This window comes from Anolis sagrei, chromosome X (assembly GCF_037176765.1).
Source record: "Anolis sagrei isolate rAnoSag1 chromosome X, rAnoSag1.mat, whole genome shotgun sequence".
NCBI classification, from domain to species: Eukaryota; Metazoa; Chordata; class Lepidosauria; order Squamata; family Dactyloidae; genus Anolis; species Anolis sagrei.
In genome coordinates this window covers 44,376,767-44,396,315 of record NC_090034.1, presented here as the reverse complement: position 1 = coordinate 44,396,315, position 19,549 = coordinate 44,376,767, and the positions used below count along the sequence as shown (strand labels likewise).

The 19,549-nt window shown below is 44.3% G+C and overlaps 1 long non-coding RNA gene across 2 annotated transcripts in view; it reads left to right on the top strand.

Annotated features, from left to right (window-relative positions):
- LOC137097889 (uncharacterized) overlaps positions 1 to 19,549 on the top strand; it is a 29,550-nt gene that overhangs the window by 7,916 nt on the left and 2,085 nt on the right. Inside the window, exon 2 of one of the 2 annotated variants that reach the window (XR_010910500.1) lies at positions 17,421 to 17,542. This is a non-coding gene — a long non-coding RNA (uncharacterized lncRNA). The remainder of the gene's footprint in view (positions 1 to 17,420; positions 17,543 to 19,549) is intronic. The other variant, XR_010910499.1, reaches the window with a different exon arrangement.

The following is a 19,549-nucleotide window of genomic DNA, read 5'->3' as shown; positions in this document are numbered from 1 at the left end:
CCCAGATTATCTGTCAGTGTGGATTCATATAATCCAATTTAAAGCAGAAAACCTGGGATCAGATCCTGGAATATAGGGTCTGTCTGGAAGGGTCCATAGATGCACACCTTAGTCTTCCATTAGGCTGGATGAATTCAGGAGGACAAAATACAACAGACAATTAAGCCCACTATATCTATCTATACACATAATGAAAGTGAAAAATGTGTATGTGGTGGAGGTGTCCACTTACACAGACAGCCTCCGGCCTCCACAAACAAGCTATAGTTCCAAGTGCTGAGAAGCCTCCAAAGGCACTCCCTCAACTGACATTGCTGGTGATAGCTAGCACCATGAACATGTAGCCCAAACGCTGCCAATGTCCTCCACAAAGTCTACGGCCTACCACCCAAGGAATGCTTTCACCACCCAAGGAATGCTTTCACTCGCTGAGAATTTCATCCTAGATTTGATGTGTTTCCTCCACTACAGGCAAGCATCCCAGGGTTCCTTGTGTAGAATTCGCATGACCCTGTCCACTGCCTCTCCCTTCACCTTTTCCTATGGTGCATAGCAAACACAGAGACATTGATCAGCAACTGAACAGACTGGAGGTCCGACAATGGACTGGGACCAAACTTGCCACAGAGAAGCCCCATGATCAAATGAACATACTGCAGGGATTTGGGGGAAATGACTTTGATTTTGGGAGGTGTAGTTCACCTGTTTCCCAAGAGCACTCAACCGAGCTGATGATGGATCTGGACCACACTTGGCACACAGACCCAACATGGCCAACTGTAAATACTGGCTGGGTTTGGGGGTGATTGCCCTGGAAATCTGGGAGTGGTAGTTTACCCTTATCCAGAGAGCACTGAACCTAGACAACGACAGATCTGGACCAAACTTGGCACACAGACTCAACATGGCCAACTGTGCACACAGGCCTGGTTTGGGGTGGATTGACCCATGATTCTGGGAATTGTAGTTCACCCACATCGTTATGTATTTTCTAATGGGAGTATTCATAAAAAACAAAATCACATTCTGGTTTTTTTCCTAATAAATAGTGTTACTAATTAACTAAATGATATTACCGAACACCCCAAAACAAACAATGCCTTTTTCAAATAACCTGGGCACTGCCGGGTACCCAAGCTAGTGTATACACAACACACACACAGAGACACATACATATACATACACACACACATGTATATAGGAACAGATGGCCAGACATCTGAGCTCAAGAGAAGGAAGGGGGCAGGTCCAAAGGGAGCTCACACTTTTTGTGATCTCCCTCATTAAAAAAAAAAGGCACCCGCACTGCCTGTCTCCCCATCTGAAACCAGCAAACCCACCAGCGCTGGGCGTCTTCCAAGTCAGATTTTATGAGCTCTGCTAGGAAGAAACAGGTGCTGTTTTTTGGCCTTGGGACAGGTTGTAAGTGAGAGGCGCTGCTTGGAGGTGAGTCCCGGCACTGAACAGATGCAAGGAACCAACAAGGCCTGACTCCTTCCCTGTTAGGAGTTGCTATGTGTGTGTTTCCCCCCTTCTTTCTCTCAGTGTCACATTTTCCTTCCAGAAGCTCAGAGCCAGGGGTCTCTGGGACTTCCTTGTGTCAGTTAAGGTTCGGCCAGGAAGGGCAGGAAGCGACCCAAGGACAGCTCCATGGGTCCAGAGGCAGCAGCACTGACACTTGGCACACCAGGAACAGGAATATGAAGCCAAGGCTGGAATGTGGCACCTGATCAGATCTCCTCTACCTCTCCCCTCCCTCCCTGGCATTCACACATATCAAGGCATCTTCGAGGAGGGAGATCAGATCTCAATCTGGGTGGGGAAGTGGGTGGCAGGGAGGCCTTGCTATATCCAGAACAACACTCGGGCACATGCCTGCTTGCCCTTTTCTTCTGAAGGAGAGCCCAGTCATTTCAGTTCACATCCAGCAGCTGTCCTTAGCTGGGCTGGGGCCCATTATTACTCTGGCTGCATCTATGCTGCCATATAATGCAGTTTCATGGTATTATATGAGTCTATACCAATGGTTCCAAACCTGTGGTCCATGGACCACAAGAACTAAAATATGGTCCGCGACCTCACCGTTACTACATCGTTGCAACAAGAGCTACTGGTCTCATGAAACCCTCTTATTATGCTGAGCATTAACAAAATCCATGGATAATAAAACAACCAAACCAAATATATTTTTTCTTGTTGTCTTTGTTTTTAGGTCTGTTCCTGGGGTTATTTGGGGTGCTGTTTATTTATCGTGTCAGAAGCAAGTTTATTTATTTATGGCAATTCTACCCCGCCTTTCTCTACCTTGGAGGGGACTCAAGGTGGCTTACAAGTAGGCAACCATATGAAGCTATAGGATATGTACAATTCCAAATATTTAAATAGTTATAAAATACATTAAAACAGTTTTAAATCATATAAAACAATATATTTGCAGTTAATCACAAGTTGAGGGTATAGTTAAAATGCATTTAAAAACACAAAGTTTAAAAAATGGCATTGTGCTAAATGTCCTTTGACCAGCAACTGGCCACTTGGAGTGCCTCTGATGTCGCTGTGAGAAGGTCCTCCATTGTGCATGCAGCAGGGCTCAGGTTCCATTGTAGTAGGTGATCTGTGGTTTTCTCTTCTCTGCACTCACATGTCATGGACTCCACTTTATTTATTTCCTGCATTTGTAACCCGCCCTTCTCACCCCGAGAGGGGACTCAGGACGGCCACTTTGTAGCCCCATTTCTTAAAGATAGCTCGTGGTACCAAAGCACAGCCTGTTCAATGCCTTCCAGGTCCACTCTTTTTTGTGCCATTCAGAAAATTGCATTGGATAGACCACATCAGCTCTAGATTGTTAAATATGGTTTTCTGTGGGTGAGCAGATGGTGACTACTGGATGGCATATGTTCTGCATCAGAAACTAGAGCTGATGTGGTCTATCCAATGCAATTTTCTGAATCAACACCCCAAAGAACGAAAGTGAATCTAAAGTTGACTGAAAACTGATTCGTAACTCTTTTGGTACTAATGTTGGAGAGTGGTCCCTGGTCAAGCGGCCCTTTTTTATATCCCATCACCATCTCAACATTTATAACAATAACAATATCAATTAACAACAAAACAACACTTACAAAAGATAAAACTCAACTCAATTTAAATAAAATACTCAAAAAAAGCAAAATGGGCAATACAGCCACATTAAATATCTCAGCCACAGCCAAAGTACAAGTAAAGTTCAATTGCTAGTCAATATCAATTTGTTTGGTCCTCTAGTTTAGCTAATGTCTTAGCTTTTATCAAAGGCCTGCATGAAGAGCCATATTTTCAGCTCTCTCCGATTGTAAGGTCTATTTTGAAAAAGCCACCCCTTGATCACTCAATAATGAACAACGTTAGGCCACTGTTAAATCTTCCCCTTTTGGGCAAGGTTCTGGAACATGTGGTGGCCTTGCAACTCCAGATGAAATGGATTATCTAGATCCATCCCAGTCTGGTTTCAGGCCTGGCCATGGAATTGAGACAGCATTGATTGCCTTGGTGGATGATCTACGTAATGATCTTCTCCTGGTTCTCTTAGACCTCTCAGTAGCTTTTGATAATATCAGCCATGGTATCCTTCTGGACTGCCTAGTGGGAATGGGGCTTGGAGGCACAGTGTTACAGTGGTTCTGTTCCTTCCTAGAGGGTCGGATCCAGAAGGTGGTGCTGGGGGATTCCTGCTCAACCCCATAGCATTTGTCCTGTGGGGTCCCACAGGGTTCAATACTGCCCCCCATGTTGTTTAACATCTACATGAAACCGCTGGGAGAGATCATCCAGAGGCCCGGTGCCATTTGTATGGAAATGGCACCCAACTCTATTACTTGTTTCCACCTGATGCCAAAGTTGCCATTCTGACCCCAAACTGGTGTCTGTCAGCTGTGATGGACTGGATGAGAACAAACAAGTTGACACTGGATCCAGACAAGACAGAGGTACTTAATGGTCAGTCATAGGGCTGATCAGGGTATTGGGCTGCAATCTGTATTACATGGGGTCACACTCCCCCTGAAGGCATAGTTTCGCAGTCCTGGATTCAGCGCTGACCCTGGAACTTTAGGTGTTGGCAGTGGCCCGGAGGGACTTTGCACAGTTAAAACCTGTGTGCCAGTTGTGCTGACCTTGAAAAGACCAATCTGGCCATGGTAGTACACGCCTTTATCACATCCAGACTAGATTACTGTAATGCGTTCTATGTGGGACTGCCCCAGAAGAGCATTCAGAAACTTCAACTGGTTCAAAGATCAGTGGCCAGACTGCTTATGGGGGCAGGATATAGGGAAAGAACTACTCCACTCCTGAAGCAGCTACACTGGCTCCCAGTTTGTTTCTGAGCACAATTCAAGGTGCTGTCTTTAGTCTATAAAGCCCTAAAACCCAGCCTACTTGACGGACCACATTTCCTCCATCCCACACAAGCCCTAAGATCATCAGGAGAGGTCCCACTGCTGTCACAAGCACGGTTGGTGGGAATGAGAGAGATGGCCTTTTCGGTGGTGGCCCTGCAGCTCTGGAACTCCCTTCCCAAAGAGGTGCAATCAAATCAGCCTTTCGTGCACAGGTCAGAACCGTCATGTGGAAGCAGGCCTTTCCCAATAACCTACAATGGGAAATGTTCAGGCTGTGACTGGTAAGGCATATTAATGAGGCATATATACGGCATAAACAAACAGAGCTTTAGGATTTTAAATATATATATTTTTATGGACGACCTCAGTGGCCTGAAGCCCAGGGAATTTAAGTGGAACATCTTGTATTTATTAACTTTGTTGTCTATGGTTTATGTAATTGTGCTATCTGTTTATCAGTTGTACGTTACTTTTGTGTCATGTAATTTATGTTATTTTAATCATTGTTTGCTGTTTTAAGTCCCACCCATGGGAGAAAAGTGGAATAAAAATAAATAAATAAACAAAAAAACAAACAAATAAATAAATAGATCTATAGTTATATCTGGCCTTGGTGAGCCCCATCCATTGTTTCAAAAGTGAAGGCAGCCCCCTTCTACACTGCCATATAAAAATCCACATTATCTGCATTGAATTGGATTATATGGCAGTGTAGACTCATAGAATCCAGTTCAAACTAGGTCATGTGAATTATCTGCTTTGATATTTTGGATTATATGGCAGCATAGAAGAAGCTGATTCTGTCTAGTTGAGTAGGCTTTGGGCCAGGAAAGCTTACCCTGAAGATGGTAGAATGAATGCAGTTTGATTTCAATTGACTGGCTCTTGCACAATGCTACGGAACAATGGGAGTAGTAGTTTAGTGAGCCACCAGCATTGCATGGCAGAGAAGGCTACTAACCTTGTAGAATGACCACTCCCAGGATTTCATAGCATTGACCCAGTGAGGTCAACTGCACTCATTCTACAGTGTAGAATAGATGCACCCTGAAATTAATCTTTCCACACTTTTAAACAGGCCACAAGACATTTTGGGGGGAGGGGGCAGGATAGAGGCCTATTAGAGCTATTATTAATATGATGATGATGATGATGATGATGATGATGTGCAAACTCTGCAAAGAATTTCACCATCATTTCAAAAATGTCTTGGGCTGCAATCCAGAATGAGTTCACTTGTAGAAGTCTCTGAGGAGCATGGGGTGGATAACCCAGCCATGAGATAAAGGGACCTGTGCATTTGTGTGTGCTGAGTTGACTCCGAGATGTGTGTCTGTCTATACACCCATCACAAAGACATGCATTTTGATGTCTCAAAACCAGGGTTTCTTATAATGAGCATGAAAAGAGTTTGCGTGCACTCGTCTCACTCCTGGTTGTTGCTCTAGTGTGCCTTCAAGTCCTTTCTGCGCTTGAATTGTGTATTTTTGCCTGGCAGGGGGTTGGTCTAGATGGCCCTGGTAGTCCCTTACAGCTCTGTGGTGACTCTGACCTTGGTAAGATTAATTCAGAAGATGCCTGGAGGCCAAGAGATTGTGACATGCCCAAGGTCATCCAGCAGGTTTCATGACCCAGTAGGGATTTGAACCCCAGGGTTGCGGTCCAATACTCAAACCCAGCACACATCATCGCAGAGTCCTTCCAGTTCAGCCCAATGACATTTGAATCTACAGCAGAAATACCAGCAGAAGCCTTCTGGTAATAGATTTGTCCCAAACCCCAAAGCATACCAATTCCCTGGCACCAAATTTTCAGAAGGATTTTAATGTTGTCTAAAGAGCTGGAGCCTCCTATTAAGCAGATAATCTCTTTTTTTAAGGGGGGGGGGTTAAACAACAACTCCTCCTCATCTACTCCTTCCCCTTCCCTTCTTCCTCCTTATCTTCCAGCAATCCTCCTTCTCTTCTCCTTCTATCTTCCTCTTCTTCTCCTACCTCCACTTATTTTTCTTCTTTTTCATCTACCAATTTTCTTCTTTCCTCCTCCCCCCTTCTTTCTCTTCTCCTTTTCCACTTCTTCTTTCCTCCTCTTCTCCTTCTCCACTTCTTCTTATTTTTATTGTTTTTCCTAAACCAATCATCATCCTCCTCTTCTCCCCTCCCCTTCTGCCTTATCTTCTTCTTTCTCTTCTAACAATCCTCGTCTTCTTCCTCTTCTTTCTCCTCTTCCTCTTTTTCTTTCATCATCTCCTCCTCCTCCTCCTCTTCTCATTCTCCTCCATTTCTTCTTTCTTATTGTATTTCTCTTCTAGCAGTCCTCCTCCTCTTCTTTCTCCTCTTCCTCTTCCTCTTTCCTCCTCTTCTCCTCCCCTTCTTCTTGTTTCTCTTCTTTTTCCTCTAACAATCCACCTCCTTTTCCTCTTCTCTTCCTATCCTTCTTCCTTACCTTCTTCTCTCTCTTCTAACAATCATCCTCTTCCTCCTCTACCTTCTCCTCTTCTTTCATCCTCTCCTTCTCCTTTTCTTCTTTTTTCTCTATCAATCCATCTCTTCCTCTTCTCTTCCTACTGTTCTTCTTCCTTATATTCTTCTTTCTCTTCTAACAATCATCCTCTTCCTCCTCTACTTTCTCCTTCTCTTCTTTCTCCTCCTCTTCTTCTTTCATCCTCTTCTTCTCCCCCTTTTCTTCTTTTTCCTCTATCAATCCTCCTCTTACTGTCCTCCTCTTCTTCCTTCCTCTTCTAACAATCATCTTTTCTCCTCCTCCTCTATCAAGCTTCTTCCTCTCCTACCCTTCTTCTTCCTTATCTTTTTCTCTTATAACAGTTATCATCTTCCTCCTTTTCTTTCTCCTTCTCCTCCTCTTCTTTCTCCTCCTTCACCACTTTCCTCCTCTTCTTCTGCTCCTCCCCCTTATTTTTCTTCTTTTCTCTACCGTTTTTCTTTTCCTCCTTTCCCTCTTTCCCCTTCTTCTTCTTTTTCCTCTATCAATCCTCATCCTCTTCCTCTTCTCCTTATCCTCCTCTTCCTCCTCCTCCTCCTCCTCCTCCTCCTCCTCCTCCTCCTCTTCTTCTAGCTATCCTTGTTCTCTTATTTCTCCTCCCCCCCTTCTTCTTTTCCTTATTTTCCTCTACCATTTTTCTTCTTCTTTCCTCCTCTCCTCCTCCTCTCCTTCTCCTCCTCCTCCTTCTCCACTCATCCACTTCTTTCTCCCCCTCCACTATCTCCATTTCTCCTCCAAATCCTCCCCCCCCTTCCTCTTTTCTTTGCTTCTTCTGTTTCCTGATCTGGCATGAAATCTCAACAAGGCCTTAAAATACCACCATTACCATTCAGAGGTAATGGGTCCTGAATCATTGCTCCCTCTTTCAGCCAGTTCTTGGCCACAAAGGATAATAGTTTCCACAAGTGGCAGAAGTTTCTTTCTGATTTCTCATGCTTTCTTCTTATTTCCTTTTTCACATGACCAATTAAAATTTTCCACTGTGAATTAGCAAGAAGTTTTCAGCCAAGCACAAATTGTTCTGATGGGACTCTGTTTGTTGGTGTCTATTGAAAACTTCTGTTGCATTTTCCCATCGCAGAAATAGTTCAGCAACCCATGCACCAAGCTTCTGATGAGCGCCTTTACCCCCAACTTCTCTTCCAAACCCCACACCATACTTACAAAGCACATGTTGTACATGCAATGAGTAGGCTAACCAGGGAAAACTGCTGAACCATTTGGGTTGAAAACTTAGGTACATCTTCTTATTGACAGGAGATACATTATCCAGGCAATGGAGCCTGTGGATTTTGCTCTCATTGAGCTTTCACTTGGTCATCAGACACAGTCTTGTTCATATGAAGTCCAGGGTCTAACACTGACGCAGCTTCTTCTATTTGCTCTTGTTCCATTGTTTCCTTGGCAGGGCTTGGATTAATCAGTGTTTCTCAATCTGGGGTCAGACTGGGACTGGGGGAGGGGGGATTGCAAGGGGGTGTCAGAGGTGTGGCCAGAGACCATCAGAAGAAGTTTGGCCCAATTCTATGGTGGGCTTCGAAGGTTCTTTTTATTGTAGGTAAACTATAAATCCCAGCAACTGCAACTTCCAAATGGTCTATTTTCTCCAAACTCCACCAGTGTTCACATTTGGACATGTTGAGTATTCATGCCAAGTTTGGTCTAGATCCATCTTTGTTTGAGTCCGCAGTGCTCTCTGGGTGTAGGTGAACTACAACTCCCAAACTCAATGTCCACCAAACCCTTCCAGTATTTTTTATTGGTCATGGGAGTTCTGTGTGGCAACTTTGGTTCAATCCCATCATTGGCGGAGTTCAGGAAGCTCTTTGATTTTAGGTGGACTATAAATCCCAGCAATTACAACTCCCAAATGACAAAATCAATCCCTCCCCAACCTCACCAGTATTCAAATTTGGGCATATCGGATATTTGTGCCAAATCTGGTCCAGTGAATGAAAATCCATCCTGCATATCAGAGGATTCATAACAGTAGCAAAATGGCACTTATGAAGTAGCAACGAAAATAATGTTATTGTTGGGGGTCACCACAACATGAGGAACTGTATTAAGGGGAAGGTTGAGAAACGCTGGATTAGATTAAGCAGTGGGAGACACCTCAGTTTCCACAGTTTTCACCTGCAATTCAGGTCACTCCCCCCCCCCCCCCCCCAGCTGCAGGTAGACCAACTTGGTGGCTTCCACCATGACAGCTATTGCTGCTATTGCAATTGGTAGAAAGATTAGTAAAGATAGTGTGAATTATCATTGTTGTCGTTAGGCGATCCCTCGTTGTCAGAGTAGAATTGTCTTCCAAGATAGCTGTACTGGGCTTCTCTCTTTTGCCCTCCATTCCTGTCTCTTCAAATTGTACAGCACTGCTGGTCACAGCTGAACTCCAGCTGGAGCGCTCAAGGGCCAGGGCTTCCCAGTTCTCAGTGTCTATGCCAGAGTTTTTAAGGTTGGCTTTGAGATGTGCTTGCAATTCTGGAGGGACTCTAATTTTTGCTTCTCATTGGCGGGGGGGCTGGGGGTGGGGGGGAGGATTTGGTTAGCCAGTTAAGCTTCATGAGTAAACCACGTTTATTTTTTGACCTGAAAGATTTTGGGGGTGGGTTGTTGTGTGTTTTCCCGTGCTGTATGGCCATGTTCCAGAAGCATTCTTTCCTGACGTTTCTCCTGCATCTATTGCAGGCATCCTCAGAAGTTGTGAGGACCTTACAACCTCTGAGTTTGCCTGCTGTCATGATCTCTAGCTCAGCCACTTTGACACAGAGCACATGGCCATGGGCCAAAAGGGAGGACAGGGCATATGAACCAGCCATAAAACTCAATTGCCCAAAGGTGGGAGGAAAACTGGGCTCTGGAATGTGGAAAGGGGCAACCTCCAGGCACCAAGATTCTTGAGTGATTTATGACATCGTAGTTAGGCCTAGATAGGAGGCCAGCAGTGCGAGACTCTTGTATTCCAAACCATAAAGATATATGATATCTTCACCCCTTGTGCTTCTCTGCGTCATCCTTCATAGAAGACTCCTGAGATACCTGACACCTGCCATAGATGCAGGCGAAACGTCAGGAGAGAATGCTTCTGGAAGATGGCCATACAGCCCAGAAAACACACAACAACCCAGTGATTCAGGCCATGAAAGCCGTCGACGATACATTTTGGGGTGGTTTGAACCCCGAAAGCGCCCCCTTGGCTACGATCTCCCAGCCTCCCCTCCCTGGGGTTCTTCCTTGCTTTCTCTCTTTCTCCCTTGCTTGGAGACCATCCCCTCCTTCTCTCGTTCCTTTTTTCCTTCTCTCTCTCTAATTGAAACCCAAGAAGGTAAAGGAGACGGCGCTCAAATTGAGAAAACGTGTCTCCGGATACAAGAAGGGCGTGCGTTCAAGCTGGACGGTGCCCCAGCCCCTGGGGTTGATTGACAGGAGCCCCCTCCCTTTGGTAGGTTTGACCTCCTTCCCTGGATAGAATGGGCATTCCCTTCCAGCTACACAGCTCTCCTCTTCTTCGCCTCTCTTCCAACTCTAGGATAGAATACTAATAACACTAATAATAATAATTCGAATAATCCTAATCTATATAAATAAAATGTAATGTTCGTTTGTGGGATTAACATAACTCAAAAACCACTTGACGAATTGACACGAAATTTGGACACAATACACCTATCAGGACAACGAGTGACCATCACTCATAAAAACACTGAAAAACACAGCAGAAGAGACTTAAAATGCCAAAAAAACAAAAAATACATTACAACGCATGCACAAAAGCACACATATATATGCACACACACATATACACATATACACACACACAAAACACATATACACAGACTGGGACACAGCAACGCGTGGCAGGGGACGGCTAGTAATACTAATAATAATACTAATAATACTAATAATAATACTAATAATAATATTTATTTATTTATTTATTTATTTATTTGGGGTTCTTGTACCCCGCCCTTCTCACCCCGAAGGGGACCCAGGCGGCTTACAGCTGCAAGGCGCACTTAGACGCCTGCTACACAAACAATCATCACAAAAATATAACAGTACAAATTCCCACAATTCAACATTATCCAATAAAATCAGTAAAATGATAAAATCAGTAAAACAATACAAACCTGGATCTTCCTCCTATCCATCAGTGTACATTAACTCAAAGATCTGTTTTTGGTTCCATTTCGACAATCCTGCCGATCTTACACATCTGATTGTCTTATTTGGTTGTCATTGTCTAATTGCCTGGTTGCCCAAAGGCCTGGTTCCACAGCCATGTCTTCACCCTCCTCCTGAAGGAGAGGAGGGTTGGTGCTGTTCTGATTTCCCCCGGGAGTGAATTCCACAGGTGGGGGGCCACCACTGAGAAGGCTCTGCTTCCCGTCCCCACCAGCCTCACTAATAATACTAATGGGTTGCTGTGAGTTTTCCGGGCTGTATGGTCATGTTCCAGTAGCATTCTCTCCTGACATTTCACCCCCATCTACAACTGGGCTACACAGTCCAATGGATGCTCCACCACAGACATTAGAAGAGCTGCAAGGCCAAGAACAAGCCACAAGAGTAAAGACAAAGGGAGGGAAGGAGGAAGGAAAGAGAGAGAAGGAAGGAAGGAATATCATAGGTTATCATAGGATAGGATAGGATGGAGAGAGAGAGGCAGGCCTGAGAAAAAGAGTCCAACAAGCCCCATCTGGCCCCGGATCTGGTTTGCCTATAACTGCACTAACACAATGGCATTCAGGAGGACATTGCTGGCCACCACTGCACCATCTCCGTGGTCTGGAAGTGAGACATTATTGGGCAAGGAGCTCAGGAACAGCATCAGGGCAAGCAAGACCCAGAGTGGGACAGCTCCCAGCCCAAGTGGATTCTGAGAGAAGGTCACTTTTGGGATAGGGAGGGCTCGAATCCATCAATCACCAGAGCCCCAAAACAAAACATCCAACAGGCCAAGAACAAGCCATGAGAGTAAGGACAAAGATCCACCCAGAGGAAATGGGTTCTTCTCATACAGCAAGGGAACCACTGACAGCATAGGGAAGCTGAGGGAGAAACACAACCTACAAACTATCTACACACTCACTAAGGAAATCCAACAAATGCTACCTTCAGCAAAGAACAAGAGGGATCCTCTCACCTCTGCAGGTGTCTACCGTATACCATGCAGCTGTGAACAAGTCTACCCAACTCGCCCAAACACAAATCAAGGAACATGAAAGGCACTGCAGACTGATTCAACCAGAGAAGTCAGCCATAGTAAAGAAACTGATGAACCAACCTGGACATAGCATATTATTTGAGAACACAGACATGCCCCACCATGCTAACAACCACCATGTCAGACTACACAGAGAAGCCACTGAAATCCACAATAAGCATGTGGACAATTTCAACAGAAAGGAGGACACCATGAAAAGGAATACAATCTGGCTACCAGTATTTTAAAAAACTCTAAAATCAGGACAGTAAATAAAAAAAAAAACAAAGCTAAAAAAACAGGGGAATTCCAGACAGGAAATCATCAAAGCCAGCTAACACCTCCCAACCAAGGATTCCCCCCAGGCAGGAAGCAGCCAGACTTTGAAGGTGCAAGGCCATTTAGTTCTAATCAAGGTGGCCAGTTGCAACCTTCACACCTGCTTCAGACAAGAGTTCTTCCTCCTACCTACCCTGGATGTTATTCCACAGGTATACAAATCTCACTTGCCTACTTTCCATAAGACCTCACAACTTCTGAGGATGCCTGCCATAGATGTGGGCAAAAGGTCAGGGGAGAATGCTTCTGGAACATGGCCAGACGGACCGGAAAACGCACAGCAACCCAGTGATTCCGGCCATGAAACCCCTCGACGACGACGACGACGACGACGACAACAACAACAATGCATAGGCAGGGGCTGAACTGGCTAGCCCTTGGGATCTAATAATAATAATAATCATCATCATCTCCTAGAGTTGGAAGATACCCCACAGGCTATTCAGTCCAGCCCCCTTCTATGCAGGAAGACACCATCTAAGCCCTCCCAACAGTTGGACATCCACCTGCACTGAAGGAGATTCCAAGACTCTCTTCCAGCTCTAGGATTTAATAATAATAATAATAATAATAATAATAATAATAATAAAGTGTGGATCGTGGATGTTGCAATCCCAGGTGACAGCAGGATTGAAGAGAAACAACTGGAAAAGCTGACACAATATGAGGATTTAAAGATCGAACTGCGAAGACTCTGGCACAAGTCAGTCAAGGTGGTCCCAGTGGTGATCGGCACACTGGGTGGAGTGCCTAAAGACCTTGGCCTGCACTTAAACACAATCAGCGCTGACAAGATTACCATCTGCCAGCTGCAAAAGGCCACCTTACTGGGATCTGCACGCATTATTCGCAGATACATCACACAGTCCTAGACACTTGGAAAGTGTCCGACGTGTGATCCAATACAACAGTCAGCAGAGTGTCTGCTGTGGACTCATCTTGTTGTGGCTTCTAATAATAATACTAATAATACTAATAATAATTCTATCCTAGAGTTGGAAGAGACCCGACGGGCTAGCCAGTCCACCCCTCTTCTATGCAGGAAGACACCACCCAAGCTCTCCCAACAGATGGCCATCCACCTGCATTGAAGGAGACTCCAAGCCTCTCTTCCAGTTCTAGGATTTAATAATAATAATAATAATAATAATAATAATAATAATAATGCATAGAAAGGGTGTGGACTGGATTGCCCTTGGGGGTATAATAATAATAATAATAATAATAATAATAATAATAATTCTAACCTAGAGTTGGAAGAGACCCCACAGGCTATCCAGCCCAGCCCCCTTCTATGCAGGAAGACACCATCCAAGCCCTCCCAACAGATAGCCATCCACCTCCACTGAAGGAGACTCCAAGACTCTCTTCCAGCTCTAAGACTGAAGAACAACAACAACAACAACAACAATTCTATCCTAGAGTTGGAAGAGACCCCACGGGCTATCCAGTCCAGCCCCCTTTTATGCAGGAAGATAACATCCAAGCCCTCCCAACAGATTGCCACCCTCCTCCACTGGAGGAGACTCCAAGACTCTCTTCCAGCTCTAAGGTTGAACAATAATAATAATAATAATAATAATAATAATAATAATAATAATTCTATCTTAGAGTTGGAAGAGACCCCACAGGCTATCCAGTCCAGCCTCCTTCTATGCAGGAAGACACCATCCAAGCCCTCCCAACAGATGGCCATCCACCTCCACTGAAGGAGACCCCAAAGCACCGTCAAAAAGCTTCGAGGATCAGGAAGTGCTTCCTAATGTTGAAGTCTATCCCTTTCCTTGCAATCTGAACCCCCTAATCTGTGTCCTAGCAGGAAAGGAAGCTTCCTTCCTTAACGGGGCATCTCTTCAAACCCATCCTAGAACTGTGCATTATTTCCTGTGGATAGATTGCCTCAGCACGTTTCTCCCTGTCGGGATTTGCTGTGTGAGCTTTGGGCCCAGCTCTGAGGTGTGTTGGGGTTCTTTTGGAGAGGACTTGGGGGCCAAGGGAAAGAGAGGTGTGGTGCGACTTCACCAACAAAGCACCCAGCTCGATGGGAGAGCCGATAAAGCCTTGCCTTTCCAACCTGACCAAAGCCAGTCGACCTTGTTGGACCGGGTCGACTAGATTGGGAGTCACTGCAGCCAGCCGCTCAGACAGCAGAGGGAAGGAGATCCTGGGAGTTAGACCCGATCTGGAGCCTTCTCTACCAAAAACGATTGGGGCCAAGCCTTCCCTCCAGATATAGAAACCTCCCAGAGTTGGGAAGCCTTCCTTTCTCTCTCATTTGAAAAGCATGGGTGATCTTTCAAAGCCAATGGAGTCGGGCATGCGACTTTATTGGGGGGTTGTTTTCAAAACAAAGCCTGTTTGGTGTTCAAAACAACGGACGCAAGATACTCCACTTAGGCAGAAAAAAAATGAAATGCACAGATACAGAATGGGGGACAATGCCTGGCTCGAGAGCGTGTGAAAAAGATCTTGGGGTCTTCCTAGACAACAAGTTAAACATGAGCCAACAATGTGATGCGGTGGCAAAAAAAGCCAATGGGATTTTGGCCTGCATCAATAGGAGTCTAGTGTCCAGATCCAGGGAAGTCATGCTACCCTTTTATTCTGCCTTAGTTAGACCACATCTCGAATATTGTGTCCAATTCTGGGCACCACAATTGAAGAGAGATATTGACAAGCTGGACGACTAAAATGATCAAGGGTCTGGAGAACAAGCCCTATGAGGAGCGGTTTAAAGAGCTGGGTATGTTTAGCCTGAAGAAGAGAAGGCTGAGAGGAGACATGGTAGCCATGTATAAATATGTGAGAGGAAGTCATAGGGAGGAGGGAGCAAGATTGGTTTCTGCTGCCCTGGAGACTAGGATGCAGAGCAATGGCTTCAAACTACAAGAAAGGAGTTGTAGGTTTTTTCGGGCTATATGGCCATGGTCTCACTACCTCTGAGAATGCTTGCCATAGATGCAGGCGAAACGTCAGGAGAGAATGCCTCTAGACCATGGCCATATAGCCCGAAAAAACCTACAACAACCCAGTGATTCCGGCCATGAAAGCCTTCGAGAATACAAGACAGTAGATTCCATCTGAACATGAGGAAAAACTTCCTGACTGTGAGAGCCGTTCAGCAGTGGAACTCTCTGCCCCAGAGTGTGGTGGAGGCTCCTTCCTTGGAAGCTTTTAAACAGAGGGGGTGCTTTGAATGCAATTTTCCCGCTTCTTGGCAGAGGGATAGACTGGATGACCCATGAGGTCTCTTCCAACTCTATGATTCTATGATGCCTCCCAAGAGGCAAAGCCAGGAAGGGGCTTTCTGACTTTCCCCAAACTGGGTTGTTCTGTGTTTCTTAGGCTGTCTGGCCATGTTCTAGAAGCATTCTCTCCTGACGTTTCGCCTGCATCTATGGCAGGCATCCTCAGAGGTTGTGAGGTCTGTTGGAAACTAGGAAAATTGGGTTTGTGGGACATCTGTGGAATGTCCAGGGTGGGAGAAAGAATTCTTGTCTGTTGGAGGTAGGTGTGAATGTTTCCATTGGCCTCCTTGATTAGCATTTAATGGCCTAGCAGTTTCAAGGTGTGGCTTCTTACTGCCTGGGGGAATCCTTTGTTGTTCCCCAAACTTTAACTTCTCCTTCCTTCGAGAGTCGATCCAGGAACGAATGGGATTCCCGAACAGCAGGCTTTTTCTGATCCGGTTTTTAAAATAATTGTTATAAAACTAGAATGAAACAAGACGTCTGTTTATATATTTATTGGGCACAGGTTTAGTCCAAGGCTTTCCTCCTTCCAGCCTCAGGCAGAGTTTGAAAACAGAGCTGGGAGAGTTGGCTTGAATTTTGTACAAAAAACATAATAAGTAAAAATACTAAAGTTGGACTTTTTGTTCCACAAAGTTACACAAAAGACTGTGCGCGCTGTTTGGATACTTGTTTTCTTCTTCTTCGTTGTTTTTCTGTTTTGTTTTTGCGTCTAAACTGTCGAGTTAGTGCGGTTTGACACCACTTTCACTTCCGTGCTTTGAATCCTTGGGAGGTGTAGTTTGCTGAGACTTTGTCAAACTACAACTTCCTACACTGCCAGATAATCTGGGATAAGTAGAGAACCTGGGATCAGATCCTGGGATATAGAGCAATGTATATATCCAGCCTTGGGCTTCCAGAAACTCTGGCCCCTTCTACACTGCCATATAAAATCTGAATTATCTGATTGGAACTGGATTATATGTCAGTGTAGACTCATTGCAGGCAAAAAGGGCCACGCAGGATTGCAAGCCCTTTCTTCTCAGCTTGTGGTTAATAATAATAATAATAATAATAATAATAGACGGACTCCCTCTCTCACACGCTTTCTGTCTCTCTTGTCTATATTAATTTTACATAATTTTATATTATTTTAATATATTTATATATTATATTATTTATATATTATTTTTATATTTATTTCACATTTTATATGACTTGTCTTTTTACATTTCTTGTCTCTTTGTATATTTATTTCAAATTTGATTTTACTTGTATATTTTCTATTGTTTTCATATTGGATGTATGTCATATATTTTATCTATTTATGTTATTCTAATATATTTATACATTTTATATTATCATATTATTTTATATATTATTTTTATGTTCATTTCACATTTTTCATCCACGCCATATTTTAGATCTCCTTTCTGTATTATATTTAGATTATTTTAAGATATTCTTAGATTATTTTTATATTTATTTCACATTTTATATGTATATCATATTTTAGATCGCCTTTCTAGATCATATATTTATATTAATTATATATTTTTTATATTATTTTTTCTATTTTTTTATAGTGTCGCGAATATTTTGCACACAAAGGTGCACTTAGCAAGAGTTTTCCCATTTGCCCTCTGAATGCAGTTACCACTCCGATTCTCCCTTCCGGATTGTACTTTGCAGAAACGATCTGTATTGGTTCACTAAAGCGCTTCCTTCGACTTCTCCTTTTGTTTCTCCTTGCAGAAAAGGCCTCGGGGATCCGGATTGGACCCAAAGGATGTCCCTGGATAGAGGGGTCCAACGGGTAAAAGTTGGCAAAGAAACCAAGGATGGAAAGCTTCCAGGTAAATGCCAGGAGCAGACAGGTAGCCAAAGCCGCAAAAATAGAAGAGAAAAGGAGAGGGTCCCAATATTTAGGCATTTGAATAAGAATATGTCCACATTTTGGTCTATTCTTTGGGATAGACCAGGCATGGGCAAACTTTGTAACTTGGGGGCTGCATGGTGGGCTGGAGGGGGTGGGTTGGCTGGGAGGGAGGGAGGGGGTTCTCCCTAAGCCCCCTCCCTGCCCTTTCCTCCCCTTCCTTTTCTCTTTCTGGGGCAGAAAGTGAAGGAAAAGTTTGGATCCCAAACGGGTTGGCTTTGGTCAGGATGAGATGTTGGATGGGAGAGAAAACATGTATCCATGAGACCCCATATTGCCTACTCCTGACCCTAGAACTTCAATATGCTGATGACAACGTCTCTGTGTGCATTCAGAAGAAGACCTGCAAGACACACTAAACACCTTTGCAGAAGCATAGGAGAAGCTCGGCCTCTCAAAGTCCAGCAAACACCAACCAATTTATTTATTTATTTTCTTACCTTGGTCATTCCACAGATATATAAACCCTTTTTCCTAGTTCCAACAGACATCACTACCTCTGAGGATGCTTGCCATAGATGCAGGCGAAACGTCAGGAGAAAATGCCTCTAAAACATGGCCATATAGCCCGGAAAAACCTACAACAACCCACTATTCACAACATTCTCACCTCGAAGGGGATATTATTACCATAGCACAATATTAATATTATATATTACATTGTACTATAACATTATACTGTAATATTATTAGTAATATTACATTTAATATAAAATATATAATTATAATATATTACTATTAGTATATTGTATTGCATTATAATATTATCAATACTATATGTATATACAATATATATTATATTATATTATATTATATTATATTATATTATATTATATTATATTATATTATATTATGAGCACAGTGCAGGAGACAAAATGGAACTGCCTTCCTGGCCCCTCTCTTCACTCTGATCTCAGAGCAACATTGGTGGGGTGGGGGGCAGGCTCCCAACTGATGACACTGAAGGCAAGATGGAACTGCCTTCCTTGCCCCTCTCTTCACTCTGATCTCAGAGCAGCATTGGTACTGGAGGGGGGGGGGCTCCCAATTGATGACACTGGAGGCAAGATGGAACTGCCTTCCTGGCCCCTCTCTTCACTCTGATCTCAGAGCAGCATTGGTGCTGGAGGGGGGGGGGGCTTCCAACTGATGACACTGGAGGCAAGATGGAACTGCCTTCATGGCCCCTCTCTGATCTCAGAGCAGCATTGGTGCTGGGGGGGGGGGGCTCCCAACTGATGACACTGGAGGTAAGATGGAACTGCTTTCATGGCCCCACTCTTCACTCTGATCTCAAAGCAGCGATTGGTGCTGGGGGTTGCTCCCAACCGATGACACTGGAAGCAAGATGGAACCAACCCATCTGCAATGCCACAAATACTGCTTAATGGTATAACGTTAGAAAATGTTGACCATTTCCACTACCTTGGCAGCCATCTCTCCACAAAAGTCAACATTGACACTGAAATACAACACTGCCTGAGCTCTGTGAGTGCAGCTTTTTTCTAAATGAAGCAGAGAGTGTTTGAGGACCAGGACATCTGTAGGGATACCAAGGAGCTTGCTTATAAAGCTATTGTACTCCCAACCCTGCTATATGACTGCAAAACGTGACTATCTATAGAGTTCACATGCAACTCCTGCTGGACTGGCCACATGTCCAATTCCCGACCACCTTGTATCAAAGCAGTTGCTCTACTCCAAACTCAAGAACGGAAAAGGGAATGTTGGTGGGCAGGAAAAGAGATTTAAAGATGGACTCAAAGCCAACATTTAAAACTCTGCCATAGACACTGAGAACTGGGAAATCCTCCCCCTTGGAGGTCAGCTGTGACCAGCAGTGCTGTAGAATTTGAAGAGGCAGGAATGGAGGGCAAAAGAGAGAAACATGGCCATCAAGCCAACCCCGGCTGGGACCGCCTTCCACCTGGAAACCAATGTCCTCACT